At 45.2% G+C, this 12,834-nt stretch overlaps 1 long non-coding RNA gene across 2 annotated transcripts in view; it reads left to right on the forward strand.

Moving 5' to 3' along the window:
• The window catches only part of LOC135245352 (uncharacterized), a 109,575-nt gene extending 97,092 nt beyond the window's left edge, over positions 1–12,483 (forward strand). The window contains exons 3-5 of one of the 2 annotated variants that reach the window (XR_010327200.1): positions 4,499–4,601; positions 10,985–11,130; positions 12,072–12,483. This is a non-coding gene — a long non-coding RNA (uncharacterized LOC135245352). Of the gene's footprint in view, positions 1–4,498; positions 4,602–7,383; positions 9,196–10,984; positions 11,131–12,071 lie in introns of those variants that run through there. The other variant, XR_010327203.1, reaches the window with a different exon arrangement.
• Positions 12,484–12,834: the final 351 nt, after the last annotated feature.

The raw sequence follows: 12,834 nt of genomic DNA on the forward strand, positions 1-12,834 counted from the left end.
AACGCGGCTCATGTATAAGATGTTCATCAAACGTAAGGAACCAAATACTAACAAGGCTTGTGAATGAAAACTTCCTGCATAGGACGGAGTGTAGCACAGTGGGTAAGGAACTGGGCTTGTAACCGAAAGGTCGCAGGTTCGATTCCCGGGTAAGGACACTGCCGTTGTACCCTTGAGCAAGGTACTTAACCAAAATTGCTTCAGTATATCCAGCTGTATAAATGGATACAATGTAAAATGCCATGTAAAAGTTGTGTAAGTCGCTCTGGATAAGAGCGTCTGCTAAATGCCTGTAATGTAATGTAATGTAATGCATAGGACTGATTCATGGCTTAGAGCCTGAGACTATTTTGAATGTTTTCACTGCTCAATACAGTGTATTGGCCCACAGAACTCCCAGCCCAACACACAGCAAAGGGACATGGTCAAGATTAGACTCCATACCATGGAGTGGATAACTGCAGATCCACTTGGCTGCAACTTATATGATGTGGCACCAGCAGAGGGACTGAGATGGGGGCGGGGGGACAGGGAGTGAACCCAGGGGAGTTGAGATGAGATTGTGTTGACATGGCGATGATGAAATTGAGCAGGGGTTCTTGAGGGGACTGTCAGGAGGGGAGGGGGGGGGGGAGTGTTAGAGGGTAGAGGAGACTGTGTCACAGGCCCGCTGAGAGATGGTGTGAACGGAGCCTCAGACAGAATGGGGTCACGGTGTCAGTCTCAACACCGTCATTATCCCCAAATGATATCTCTACCGTTCGCAGAGCGAGCCGTGCCCTTCCTTTCCACGTCCTTCACTCCGGTCCGCGAGACGAGCCGTTCTGACGACGGACGATCTGGAGGACAGGGGGCCTTCGGTCTCAGCTGTTCTCCATTGGCATGCATAGAACGCGATGCTAAAAAAGACACACCTCATCCATTTGCTTCTTGACAGCGGTGCAAAATCCAGGTTCAGAACATCAAAAAAGTCCTCTCCAGCATTTTGTTCCAATCACCTGGATTTGCTAATTAGCACAATTCTTCATGCAGGTGGATAGAACTAATTAGTGAAATCAGCTGGTTGAGTTAATGGGTGGAAGGAACACGGGGCAGGACTTTTACTTCATGACCCCTGGACTTTCCACCTTTGCTTCTGGGTCACTGGAAGCCACGGCCCATCGCGTGTAGATCACAGAAGCCCCGCCTCCATCTGGCTGCATTTTGCCGCTTCCTTTCACAGTCTCTCTGAAAACAGCCGAGTGCTCGTGGAAGGGTGTCAAACACCCGCGCGTGTGAACGATTTGTGGCACGGAGCTGATTGCACCGAGGAACAGGCCGTCAGTAGTGCCCCTGCCCGGACGCTCCTGGCGCTGTCAGCCGAGCCAAACTGGACAGACGTCATCTGGCGCACGCGCCAAAGAAGTGGAGCAGGAAGCAGATAAACTGGATCCTCAAAAGCTCTTTGGCAGCTGAGAAAAAAGACCAAAGGACTTCCTTTATCTGTGCCATGCCGGATATCTGGAGCCTGAGCCTTCATCTGCTCTCTCTCTGAGCAAATCTCTCTCTCTCAACCAGTCTTTTCATCTCTCTCTCTCTCTCTCTCTCTCTCTCCACCCCCCTCTCTCTCTCTACTCTCTCTTTCTCTCTCTCTCTCCTCTCTCTCTTTCTTGTTTGTGAACCTTTAATGTTGCTTTTGCGAGGGCATTCCGTGGTTTTGCGTAGTTCCAGCGGAGGCTACACTGCTGCTCTGATGACTGTATGGTGTGGGCGTGGCCACGGGCGTCGACCATGTCCGCAGCGTATGGGGCAGTCACACAGGCTGTCCCCCCCGGCCCCCCCGGCCCCGCGGCCGAGCACATTGATCAAGCGGTGAGGAGAAATGGGCTATTTCAGGGTCTGACCACAGATCCAACTCAGAGGTCTCCACAGGGACACAGTCACAGACTCGGTCACTGTGGGACTTCCAGTGGTTTTTGGGGTGGAGAGAACACAAATTACTGGGTTTATTTTTTTAAAATCCAGATACTGAAATGCTGTCTTTTGCAGAAATGGTCAAATGCCCACTTTAAGCTTCACAAACCACAAAAATACAGGAAAACGTGCTTTGATGGTCTGACATTATATGATGTACTGTATATAAGCATGAACAAAGCTTACAACTGACAGGACACATACAATGTCTAAACACAGAGACAGGCTTGCCTTAAGGAATCATCCCACTTCTGTATGACAGAGTTTCCACTAAATTATTAGCTTTCTGATAGGAGAGAAATTTCTGCAAAATCCCTTCACTACTACTCTGCTCTTCTCGTGCGGCCAACATTCGTATTCCTGTCCTGGCAACCTCATAGGTCTTTTGTGAGCTTGTGGTCAGTGTCGATTGAGCACCTGTCACTCCTCTGGACCGTATACACACACACACACACCTGGGCAAACATGCTCAAAGGCTTATGTCCTTTGTTCCGTCTAACACTCATTAGCATATTTAGCTAGCTTGCTCTCTGGAGGACAAAGGCTAACACATTAATTTGCGTGAACCTTTGAATCAAGGTTTTGACCAGTGATTGATCCTGCGACTTTGTTCATTCATCTGTGTGAACTCACGGCTTTTTAAAATGTCTCCAGTTAATTGATATGCAGTGGCTTCCTGCTTATGCAGTGATTTTAAACCAGCTTGTGCTCATTTGAAATGTGGGGCAGCATTGATCCCTCCCGTTGTGAATATTAAAACTGTCGTTTCATCTCTGGCATTCATCCCTGTAGCAGAAAATCAGATCAGATGAAAAAAGGACTCTCTAGATGTGATATCTATCCCAGATGGGAGGATAAAGACTTTAAAGTTGGGCTTTGGAGGAGTCCCCTTGTGGATTAAGAGCGGGTGTGCGGTGGGGAATTCATGTTCGTCTTGTCACAGTTTTAAACTACGTTTGTATTCTGCCGCTTTTTTTTTGTTGTGGCGTCCTCTTGAAAATCCTCTCTGCGGCTCCAATTAACTTGAAAATAGCCTTGAACGTGTAGTTTAGCCATAAACCACAGGTTTGCCTAAATGCACGGAGAGCCATGGCGAGAACTCCCCAACCGCAGCGAGAGAGCTCTCTCCAAAGGGTGGAGAACGGCATCACGCCATCCCGTGTGACCCCATTTCAGGGCAAATAAACAAACGCATTACACTACACAAAAAAATAGCAAAAAGAAAAACGGTTTTGTGGCTTGTGGCTCTGTATTTGAAAAGTTTTGTGGATTTCAGTTGAGCCCGAAAGAAAAGAAAAGAAGAAAAACATCTCGTAATGTGCGCTGCCTGCTTCAGCGCTTCAGAGTGACTGCTCAAGATACTCTCAGAGCAAGGAGAGATTTCCCTGCAGAGATCACTCTGAGTAAAAGCAAGAGAGCAAAAGGCCATTTGATCTATTCGGCCTGACATTTTGGAAGTGAAAAGCGTTGGAGCTGACCGTCACACTCAGCCAACTCTGGGCCGCAGTGAGAGACGCGAAGACTTGGCTCATGTCTCACGGAGAGTGACAGTCCGCCCCATTTATTTTTGCAATGCATCATGGGACAGGTCAGGATTTCTGTCACTACAGGCGATGGTAATGAGACGTGCTTTCTGATTGTTTGAGGAGAAGAGAGGACTTGGCTTTAAACACTTTAGACTAAATGACAAAAGAGAGAAGAGACTGGGGTTCAAAAGGCTGAGTAAAATGGACACAGAATCGTTCTGAGGAGTTGCCCTGCAGGCATATTATTTTCACATCTTAAGACTTAATAAAGCAGTTCAAGTTAACATTTTGACTCAGAAATCGAACAGCTTTGTCTCTCTGGATTCAAACCTGCAAGCTGCTGATTACTGTCTTGCAGCCTCGCTGCTAAGCAACGGTGCAGTTCCTCAACACTGTCTGCACTCTACCTGCCTTGATATAGTGTGAAATAACAGCTGTACATTCAAATGAATCACACATAGCTGTGGGGTTTCTTTTAAGAGAAAGCAGAAGAGCCTATGCACGCACTTCAGCTCACACCGAGTGAAGTCTGTTCACGGTTGCTTGCCTGAACTGCTGAACTCCAGGCGAAGGCAGTCTATTAGCTGATTATACTCGGGTTTACTCAAAGGATCATTTCTCTGCGGGGGCCCAGATCCCCGAATTTTTTTGCGGAGACGCCGTCAAGGGTTTGAAGAGCGAAATAAAAGCCGAAAGCTGCAGTGGGGGGGGGTGGGGGGGGCGAGGGGGGCGCTGATGGAGCCCGCCGGGCGAAGCTGTCAGCCAGGCAACGGTAATATCGTCTGGAGCGAACCGCCAACCCGCACCACTCAGCAGTATTCTGCAGGAAGGAGCTGTCAGCTGTCTCAACTGCCACTAAGAACACAAAATGTCTGCGTCTCATATTTGTTGTCACTTGCCCATAACTTCTGAATTAAAGTAAGGGAGCCCAATTTGACACTTTTAGTCGAAAAAAAAAAAGTCACTTAGAGAGGCAGCCTGTCAGTTACTAACATGGACTCTCTGTTTTGCGGTTTTAGATTTATGGCAAATTGCGTCTTTGGAAGAGCAGGAGTGAGAATAAAGTAGACCTTAAGAAGTCTGACTTTCTTAAGAACTCTGACTGTCTGCTGAAAAAGAAAGGTAAGCAAGTCAGCTACTTTATATTCTACTAACAAACCTTGTTGTTAAGAGCTGTGTTCTTCTTGTGAGCTCATAAAAGTGCTGTGGGACTATGTTGAAGCTGAAGAATATATGATTTATGTTCAAATAATACAATATTGAATTTAATTTTCTGGCGATGGCCTCAAATTACACGTGCGGATATGGAGTAAATTCTGTTAATATTGCTATTACTATATTCACATAATGTACCAGACTGGCCCATTATACCCCTTTTCCACTGCAGAGCTGGAACCAGGCTGGCTCATTGTAGCCCTTTTCCACTGCAGAGTTGGTACCAGACTGACTCATTATACCCCTTTCACACTGTACAGCTGAAACCGGGTTGGCTCATTGTAGTCCTTTCCTGCTGCGAAGCTTGAAATGAACGGGCTCATGTTAGCAAGCACTGCTTGTACTGGCCTGCAATAAATTATCTGCATTTGTACAGCCAGGCGAGCCAGATCTGACCAAAAGCTTTAGCAAATTTGTGCTTATAGCCCAGTGGTAACCAACTTCGTCCCTGGAGACCTACCATCCTGTAGGTTTTCATTCCAACCCTAAAAAAGCACACAGCATTCAACAGCTAGAGATCTTTTTGTGCTGCTAACTAGTACATTCAGGTGTGCCAAATGAGGGTTGAAATGCAAACCAACATGAACAGGGTTTGTTACCAGTGCTATAGCCTAATGCCAAAGACTCAGACTGCTGGCCCATTTGCTTGTCCACTGTCAGGCCCCACTCAAATAATCCCTCCCTGATGTTAGCGTCATTTTCCCATTGAAAGATGGATGCTAACATCCAAGATAAAACCTGTGGTAACCCCACCTTTGACATTGAATGTTCCCATTTACCCCAGCTGGCCCAACATATAAAGCACCCCTGAAAGGACGTTACTGAGGAAAAGCAAGAACACTGACATGCACTTCTTTACCCAGCATTAGCGTAGCTTCTGGCTAATGGCAACAAGCTATGCCATTACTTTGCTACCACTGACATTCAGCACTTGACTCGAGACCAAGATAAGCAAGACCAGTGCTGCTCATTTTTGCAACACTTCTCAAACATCATCTTCACATGTACTGTCAAAGGAAGCAAACTTTGTCCACATCTCAACGTTAGCTTCCATTCATCTTGCAAGCCATGTGCTCTTCTCTGAAAACTATTTTTTCTGCCAAATATTTTCTGCATTTTTCAGAAAACAACACTGGCCCAAAGGGAAGTGTGGACGTCAAAGGAACACTCATAAAATATTCAAAGGAATCTTAAGATTCCAAGGCTGCACAGTGTCAGCATGTTAAAACTGAATAACACCCACTGTAGTTGTTTTCTTGTGCTTAGTTTCAACTTCATATACCGTACAATTAATCCATAAAGTACCCACTTAATCAAGTGCTATTTTATCAAAATATTGAAATGTAAATGACAATCTACCCCATGCCCTGGAATAAATTCACTTAAGTGTTAAGCTCTTCAGTCTGGGGGGAAATGAAAGTAATTTATTAAAATTGCTCCCGCTGCTCAGATTTGAAGTTTTCCACCAGAATTAAAAAAAATGTGTCATAAAAAGCCTGCCACGGAGCTTTAGTTCCTTTCCTTTGTTTCTTCAGACAAATGCAAATTTACAGTATAAATATTTACAATATATCCCCTCTTTTTTCCTCAAACAGTGCAATTAATAAAACTATAAAGACATTTTTCAGTACTGATTGGTGTAAGTACTGGCTGGTAGTAATTGCATGTTTGGCTGGTCTAATTACTTTTTAGTTTTAGGTGCTTTATTGCTTACTTAATTGAGTACAAAGTGCTGCAAAAGCAACTTGACATAAAAAAAGAAAACGGGGCATCAGACAGACCTTTAACGAGAGTCCTGGGTTTATGTGAGCAGAACAGAAGGCAGAATGAGGGTGTTGAGTTAATTACAATCCCCAACAAAGGCCCGGCTCTCCATCCGGGGCCTGTGTCTGCTCAATCATTCATAAACAGCCAGCCATAAACAGCCAGCCAAAAACTCTGCAGACAGAGTCTGAAAGTTTGCGAACAGAGGCAGGCTTTTGCTGCGCTTGTGTTTGTGGGACTGGATGAATCGCCAGAGTGTGAATCAGAAGCATCCGTCTCTGTGTCATGCACAGGTGTTTGGGACCATAAGCCATGTTTTTATTTTTATTTTTTAATTTTATTTGTTTATTTAACAGGGGCCAGGCACAACACAACCGTTGGGCCAGAGTTAGCTATATAGCTCATTTACATCTGCGGTCCCTGGGCAGGAAGATATTAAAAACAATACAGTACAATACAAACAATACAATACAAACAATTAAAAACAATACAATTCAGTCAGAACGCTCTCCTGCTGTGTTTTCCCATTGTTGGATTTGATAGGGGTGATTCTGTGACACTGCCACAGTTATCATTATCAAATACTTTATGTTTTATTATTTTGGATTTTGCCCTTCAAACAAATAATCTTTGTACGGGTAAATGAGTCCTTGTGAACAATGGAAAGGTACTGTATGGCTGCCTCCACCCATTACCGCTGCACAAGGCAAACTTTAAATAGGCAGTGGTCCATTTAAGGAGGGGGTTACCCTCCCAAAATGGCTCCCTGAGAGGAAGTGGGGTGCAGGAAGTAAAGTAATGAAGGTAGGACAGAAGGAGGGGGAGATGCTATGGTTTTTTGACTGTGTTTGGCATGGTGTAGAGTTTATGAAGAAACTGGGGTGAAATGTATCTACATGCATCTTAAATGCCTGTCTGGGTCCAGAAGCGTGGTGAGAAGTTAAGTTAGCACCGTTGGAAGGAAGAGACCCCAAGCACATACTAATACAAAGGTATCAGCCAGGAAAGTACCAGGGAAATCTTCAAGCCAGGTGAGACCTTTCCGTATATTTTCTTTTTCACCTTTTTATTGTTGCATTAAGGAATTTTTACATTTTGTTGTGGATTTTTCCTTTGAGTTTTTTCCTTTTTTCCTTTTTTCCTTAAAGACTTACCTCACCACCCTGTGGAAACCCCTTTGTGGATGTGGGACTTTGTAAAGGACCTTTCATGTTTCAGTTGTGTATAAGTATATGTATATGCATTAAATGGTGTTTGGTTGTACATAGTGGGTGCATATTTTCAAAAACACATTGTGTTCACGGTTATCTACATACTGTGTTGGTGATTTGATAAGCAGTGCCCTCACGCCCCATGGTGGCTTTCTGGATATATTTGTAACTAGGCCTGAGTGTCAGGCTGTTTGTTACGAAACATCTCACCCTCCCAAAAAAAAGGTTTGTCCTCGGAAAGGGACTGTACCCGGGCTGTAATGTCTCAGTAGATTCTATTTGCAGGCCTTATTAATCGTGCTTGGTGCCAGGGTGTCGCAGGCAAGCAACCTGGCCTCATCTCTGGCTGGACTGCATTTGCGGGTGACCCTTGAGCCACACCTGAATGAAGGTCATTTTGGTGGAGTGTGTGTGTGCCGCTCCAGGCTACCTCTGATGAATGCAGAGGCTAGCAGAGGCTAGCAGAGGATGGAGGACCTTTCTCACGGGCACACTTACAGTAAACATGCACACCTCTCGGCTTCTAAACTCTCATCATTTCAAAGTGGAATGGTCCCCTGGGCATGCCAAATGACTCACTGGCTCAACACGCACATTGGTTATGTCTCACTGTTTGTACGGCTGTTATTGAAATGGCTATTGCTCCTGTTTTAAAGCTTTGGAAGAGTCCCAGGGGCCGGTCATCCCAGCTGGCCTGTCGTAAGCACAGCCACATTCCTCCTCCGCCCTTGTGGCTGAATTTAACCCCGTCTGGCTTTAGGAGTTCCTGGGTTTGGGTGTGTAGACGTCTGAACAGACGTCCTCCTCCAGACGTTCTGTGCACTGCAACTAACTTAATGATTGTGTAGCCACATAAAGGGATATTTATGGTGACCAAGTGAAATTTATGTACAGAAATCCCTAGATATTCAATTTTCTTCAGAAAGTTATCAAAGACATCAAAATCTATGCACTTCCGTAACAGACCAGAATGACATAAACATGCAAGAAAGAATCAGAATTTTAATCTAGAAGACTCTAACCTAAAAAGTGATCAGATTGGGTGATCCGTTTTTGGCTGGACTGCAACAATCAAAGAGTGGAAGGAAGACGGTGAGATCCAATCAGGGTGCGGAATGAAGAGGGTGAGATCCAATCAGGGTGTGGAAGAAAGGGTGAGATCCAATCAGAGTGCGGAAGGAAGAGGGTGAGATCCAATCAGGGTGTGGAAGAAAGGGTGAGATCCAATCAGGGTGTGGAAGGAAGAGGGGGAGGGATATCCTGAAAGGAGCGGCGCCATACAGGGGAGACACGGAGTGGGTCAGCTCCTCATCACTGAGCCCTGATCCACCCCAGCCCAAGGGGGCTGTTTGAGAGTAAACATCACAAGAGCACAAGAGCCTAAGTTTCCTCCTTTACAAGAACAGGAAGGTTATCTACCTTTGAGTGGAACCATCCTTCCTGTGTCTATTCTCCATGGTCCTGTGCTTCTCTCGGGTGCTGACAGGGCTGCAGGAGGGTCGTGGAAGGCCTGTAAGGCTTATGGAAGCTTGGCCTGGCTCTCTGGGGCCAGAGATTGCATAAAGCGGAATGAAGAGACACGGGTTGAACTTGGGATTGGCCTGTTCCTTCAGTAAACTGCAGTACACCTTCCCAAAACTTTCAAAAGTTGTGGCCGTAGAGGTCTTATGGATCCCTTCCTCTTTCATCATCACCCTAATTGATCACAATTCGGCATCAGGCTTAGAGACACAGTTCAGCTCTGAAGGTATCAAAATCATCTCCGCTCACACAGGAAGTCCGACACATCCAATCACATCCAAGGAAAGCCTGACAAGGGAGAAAGCAAGCCCACCACAGAATGACAGAATTTATGACATTTTTTTATAAATTATCTATTCATGCAGGGAGATATAAGCTTTTATTTTGGAATTCAAAGCTGCCTCCCTCAGCGTACTCGGACATCCTTAACCACAGCGCCGCACTGTCTGCCACATCAGACCGGACTTCATTTGCAGTCATGCAGTTCTGTCCCCATTAAACCCATGACACTTTCGAAAAGGTGTTAACCCCAGTGTCCTTGGCAAGAGCTGGCACCCTGTGTCTGTCCAACTAATCATCCCCCCCATTCAACACCTGACTGGCGACAGAATATCTTTTCTATTCACTGCAAAGGAAACCTGAATTTTCGGTTGGCCTTCCTGGTTAAACAAATCTGAACGAAGACAGTTGTACTTGCTGAAGCAACATGGCTGTGCCTCAGTCAAGCCAGCTGGACTTCCTGCATCCACTCTGTCTGGATTTTCATTAAGCAGTCGAGGCCAGCAGTCCACACCGTGGACTGACAGGCAGGACAGGTCCACGCTCACCATTTTCGATAAACCTGTAGCTAAAGAAATCTCAATTTTAGCATACAGTCACCATGCCTCCTCCACTGAATGTGTGGCACTGTGGGTGACCTCTTCATACACTCATCCGTGAAACCCTTCCACGGGAGTCCAAGACAGTTAGACAACAGCTGCCAATCACAAGTCTCCATTCTAGGTAATGACATTTAAACAGCGTTTTTGACCCTGGCAGCAAGTCCCAAAAGAAAGAGATCAATATAATATTAGATTTGAAGGAATTGCACTCTCAAAGCCTGGAAGGTAATTGAAAAAAGGTCTGTGTGTATCAAAAACAGAAAGTCATTCCGTGCAAGATCCGCACTGCAAACTTTTAAAGTGGGGATTTTGAACAGGAGACTCCCGTACTGGTCTGGGAGATACGGGGGCTGGGTTCCCTCCCCAGGTAAGCACACAGGGCACATCGGCGGAGGATGCTGCTGTCACACCTGCCTTGTCGAGTCAGTCGGAGGTGTGTTTTCTGGACCGGACGGCCAGGAAAAATCTGAAAAATGAAAAATCTGGCAGCGGGTAGGAGCCTCGTGGGGTTGGGGAGAGATGGTGTTAGCCACTCTGCTGGTCTTTTGACGAGGACAGAAGGAGGGGGTTGACCAGAGCAGGAGTTCTCTGTGTGGTAGTTATGTTGATGTCCATTTCACCGTTTTGCAAAAAAGGAAAATGTGTGAATTATTAAGTTCTGTAGGACAGTGGCACTATATGCGATGGTTTAACACACAGACATTAATTAGCATCAGTGTTTCCTGTGAATGTCAAAAGAGAATGACAAGCTTACTCCTTTTTTTAAAAGTGGAAAATCTCACAGGCATCTGATTGCTCCCTGATGAACAAAAACAATTGGCAAGAACCCGGTTCTGCGTGTTGCCCTTAACTACTGGGGCCCAATTGGTTCTCCATGTTCTCCTTACCTATGGTGATGTGCTTGGTTCTGCAGGTTCCCTTTAAATACAGCAACATGCTTTCATCTCCAGCTTGGCCCTGGTACCGCTCTATCTCCCTATGTTGAAGCCCTCAAAAGATGCCACTGGAACAGCCAGATGCTCTCAAAATGACCCAGCCGCTCACCTTCTGAATGGAAAGGTAATCAAAAGGTGTATGTAGACAGGTATTGAACCATGCTCTTAGGGGTGCTAATATGAGCAGCTGAATGCCATTGATTCTGTGCAGGAGAGAAAGATCTGCTAATGTTTGAGAGCTTTTTTTTCTGAAGAGGAGAGTAATGTGGTTTTACGGGCATCTTGCTCTTGATGTGTTGAGTCCAATCCAATATTTGATTAGCATTACTTGTTTGCTGGTGAGGTGTAAATATTAGCCATTCACCGGACTCGTGATTAAATGTCACAGTCCCCAGGTTTGAATACCTGCTGAGCCCGGTGGTGAATGACCTTTCCCTCCCTACAGTGTATCTCCTATGGGCTTGTTTGCAGGCCAAATTCCACGGCAGTCTGAGAGCGCCCCCTGGCTAAATATGATAAAACAACAAATACAGACCACACTTATGAGAGTAGGGAAAACTATGCACTTACAATATCTTTGAATATCCAGGTAATTCTTATTTTAAAATGCAGGTCCACGTCATATACACTCACCGGACACTTCTTTAGGTACACCTGTTCAACTGCAAACTGCACCCGTTAACGCAAATATCTAATCAGCCAATCACGTGGCAGCAACTCAGTGCATTTAGGCATGTAGACATGGTCAAGACGATCTGCTGAAGTTCAAACCAAGCATCAGAATGGGGAAGAAAGATGATTTAAGTTACTTTGAACGCAGCATGGTTGTTGGTGCCAGAGAGGCCGGTTTGAGTATTTCAGAAACTGCTGATCTACTGGGATTTTCACGCACAACCATCTCTAGGGTTTACAGAGAATGGTCTGAAAAAGAAAAAATATCCAATGAGCGGTAGTTCTCTGAGCAAAAATGCCTTGTTGATGGCACAGGTCAGAGGAGAATGGCCAGACTGGTTTGAGCTGATAGAAAGGCACCAGTAACTGAAATAACCACTCGTTACAACCAAGGTATGCAGAAGAGCATCTCTGAACGCACACCACGTCAAACCTTGAAGCAGATGGGCTACAGCAGCAGAAGACCACACCGGGTGCCACTCCTGTCACCTAATGAAGTGGCCGGTGAGTGTATATTTCAATTAGTATTCGCTAATTCATTGCTGAAGCAAAACTCATAGAAAAAAAGTAGAAAAGATAATACAATGGTCCTTAATGTAAGTAAAATACTACTGCATAATTACATGTACACTGTGAACACTAGCCACGGTATCTTAGATAAGTGCATCCACATGACTATCCCATGAATAAATATTCCTGTCACATTTGTAGGTAGCAGTACTTCATGCTCTTCAGCTTGGTCTTCTTGACCCTGTGAGGTCAGGCCACAAAACAACCTAAAAAATAAAGTGACTCGTATGACAGTGGGTTGATGGGCTGCATAGACTAAAATAATTTCAGTGGAGGGATCGCACCCTCTTGTGGTGAATTCCGATACTGCTTTTTGTGAGCACCTAATTTCAGGGTTTACCCAAAGTACTGTATTGGCCTACTCAATTCTACTTTACCTGAAAGTCAGGTGTGAATACAGTCTGGCCAATCAGTAGTGCTAACTGTTCAGTTAATTACCTGGGGGAGAAAGAAAACCAGGGCCGGATTTGGATTCAAGGTCCAGATTTAAGTATCCATGGTATAGGCAATGAAAAATAGTCACTTCCTAAGAACACTCCATTTGTTTATGTTTTTCAAAAAGTACATGTTAAGAAAATTAAATCAA

This window comes from Anguilla rostrata, chromosome 18 (assembly GCF_018555375.3).
Source record: "Anguilla rostrata isolate EN2019 chromosome 18, ASM1855537v3, whole genome shotgun sequence".
Taxonomy (NCBI): domain Eukaryota; kingdom Metazoa; phylum Chordata; class Actinopteri; order Anguilliformes; family Anguillidae; genus Anguilla; species Anguilla rostrata.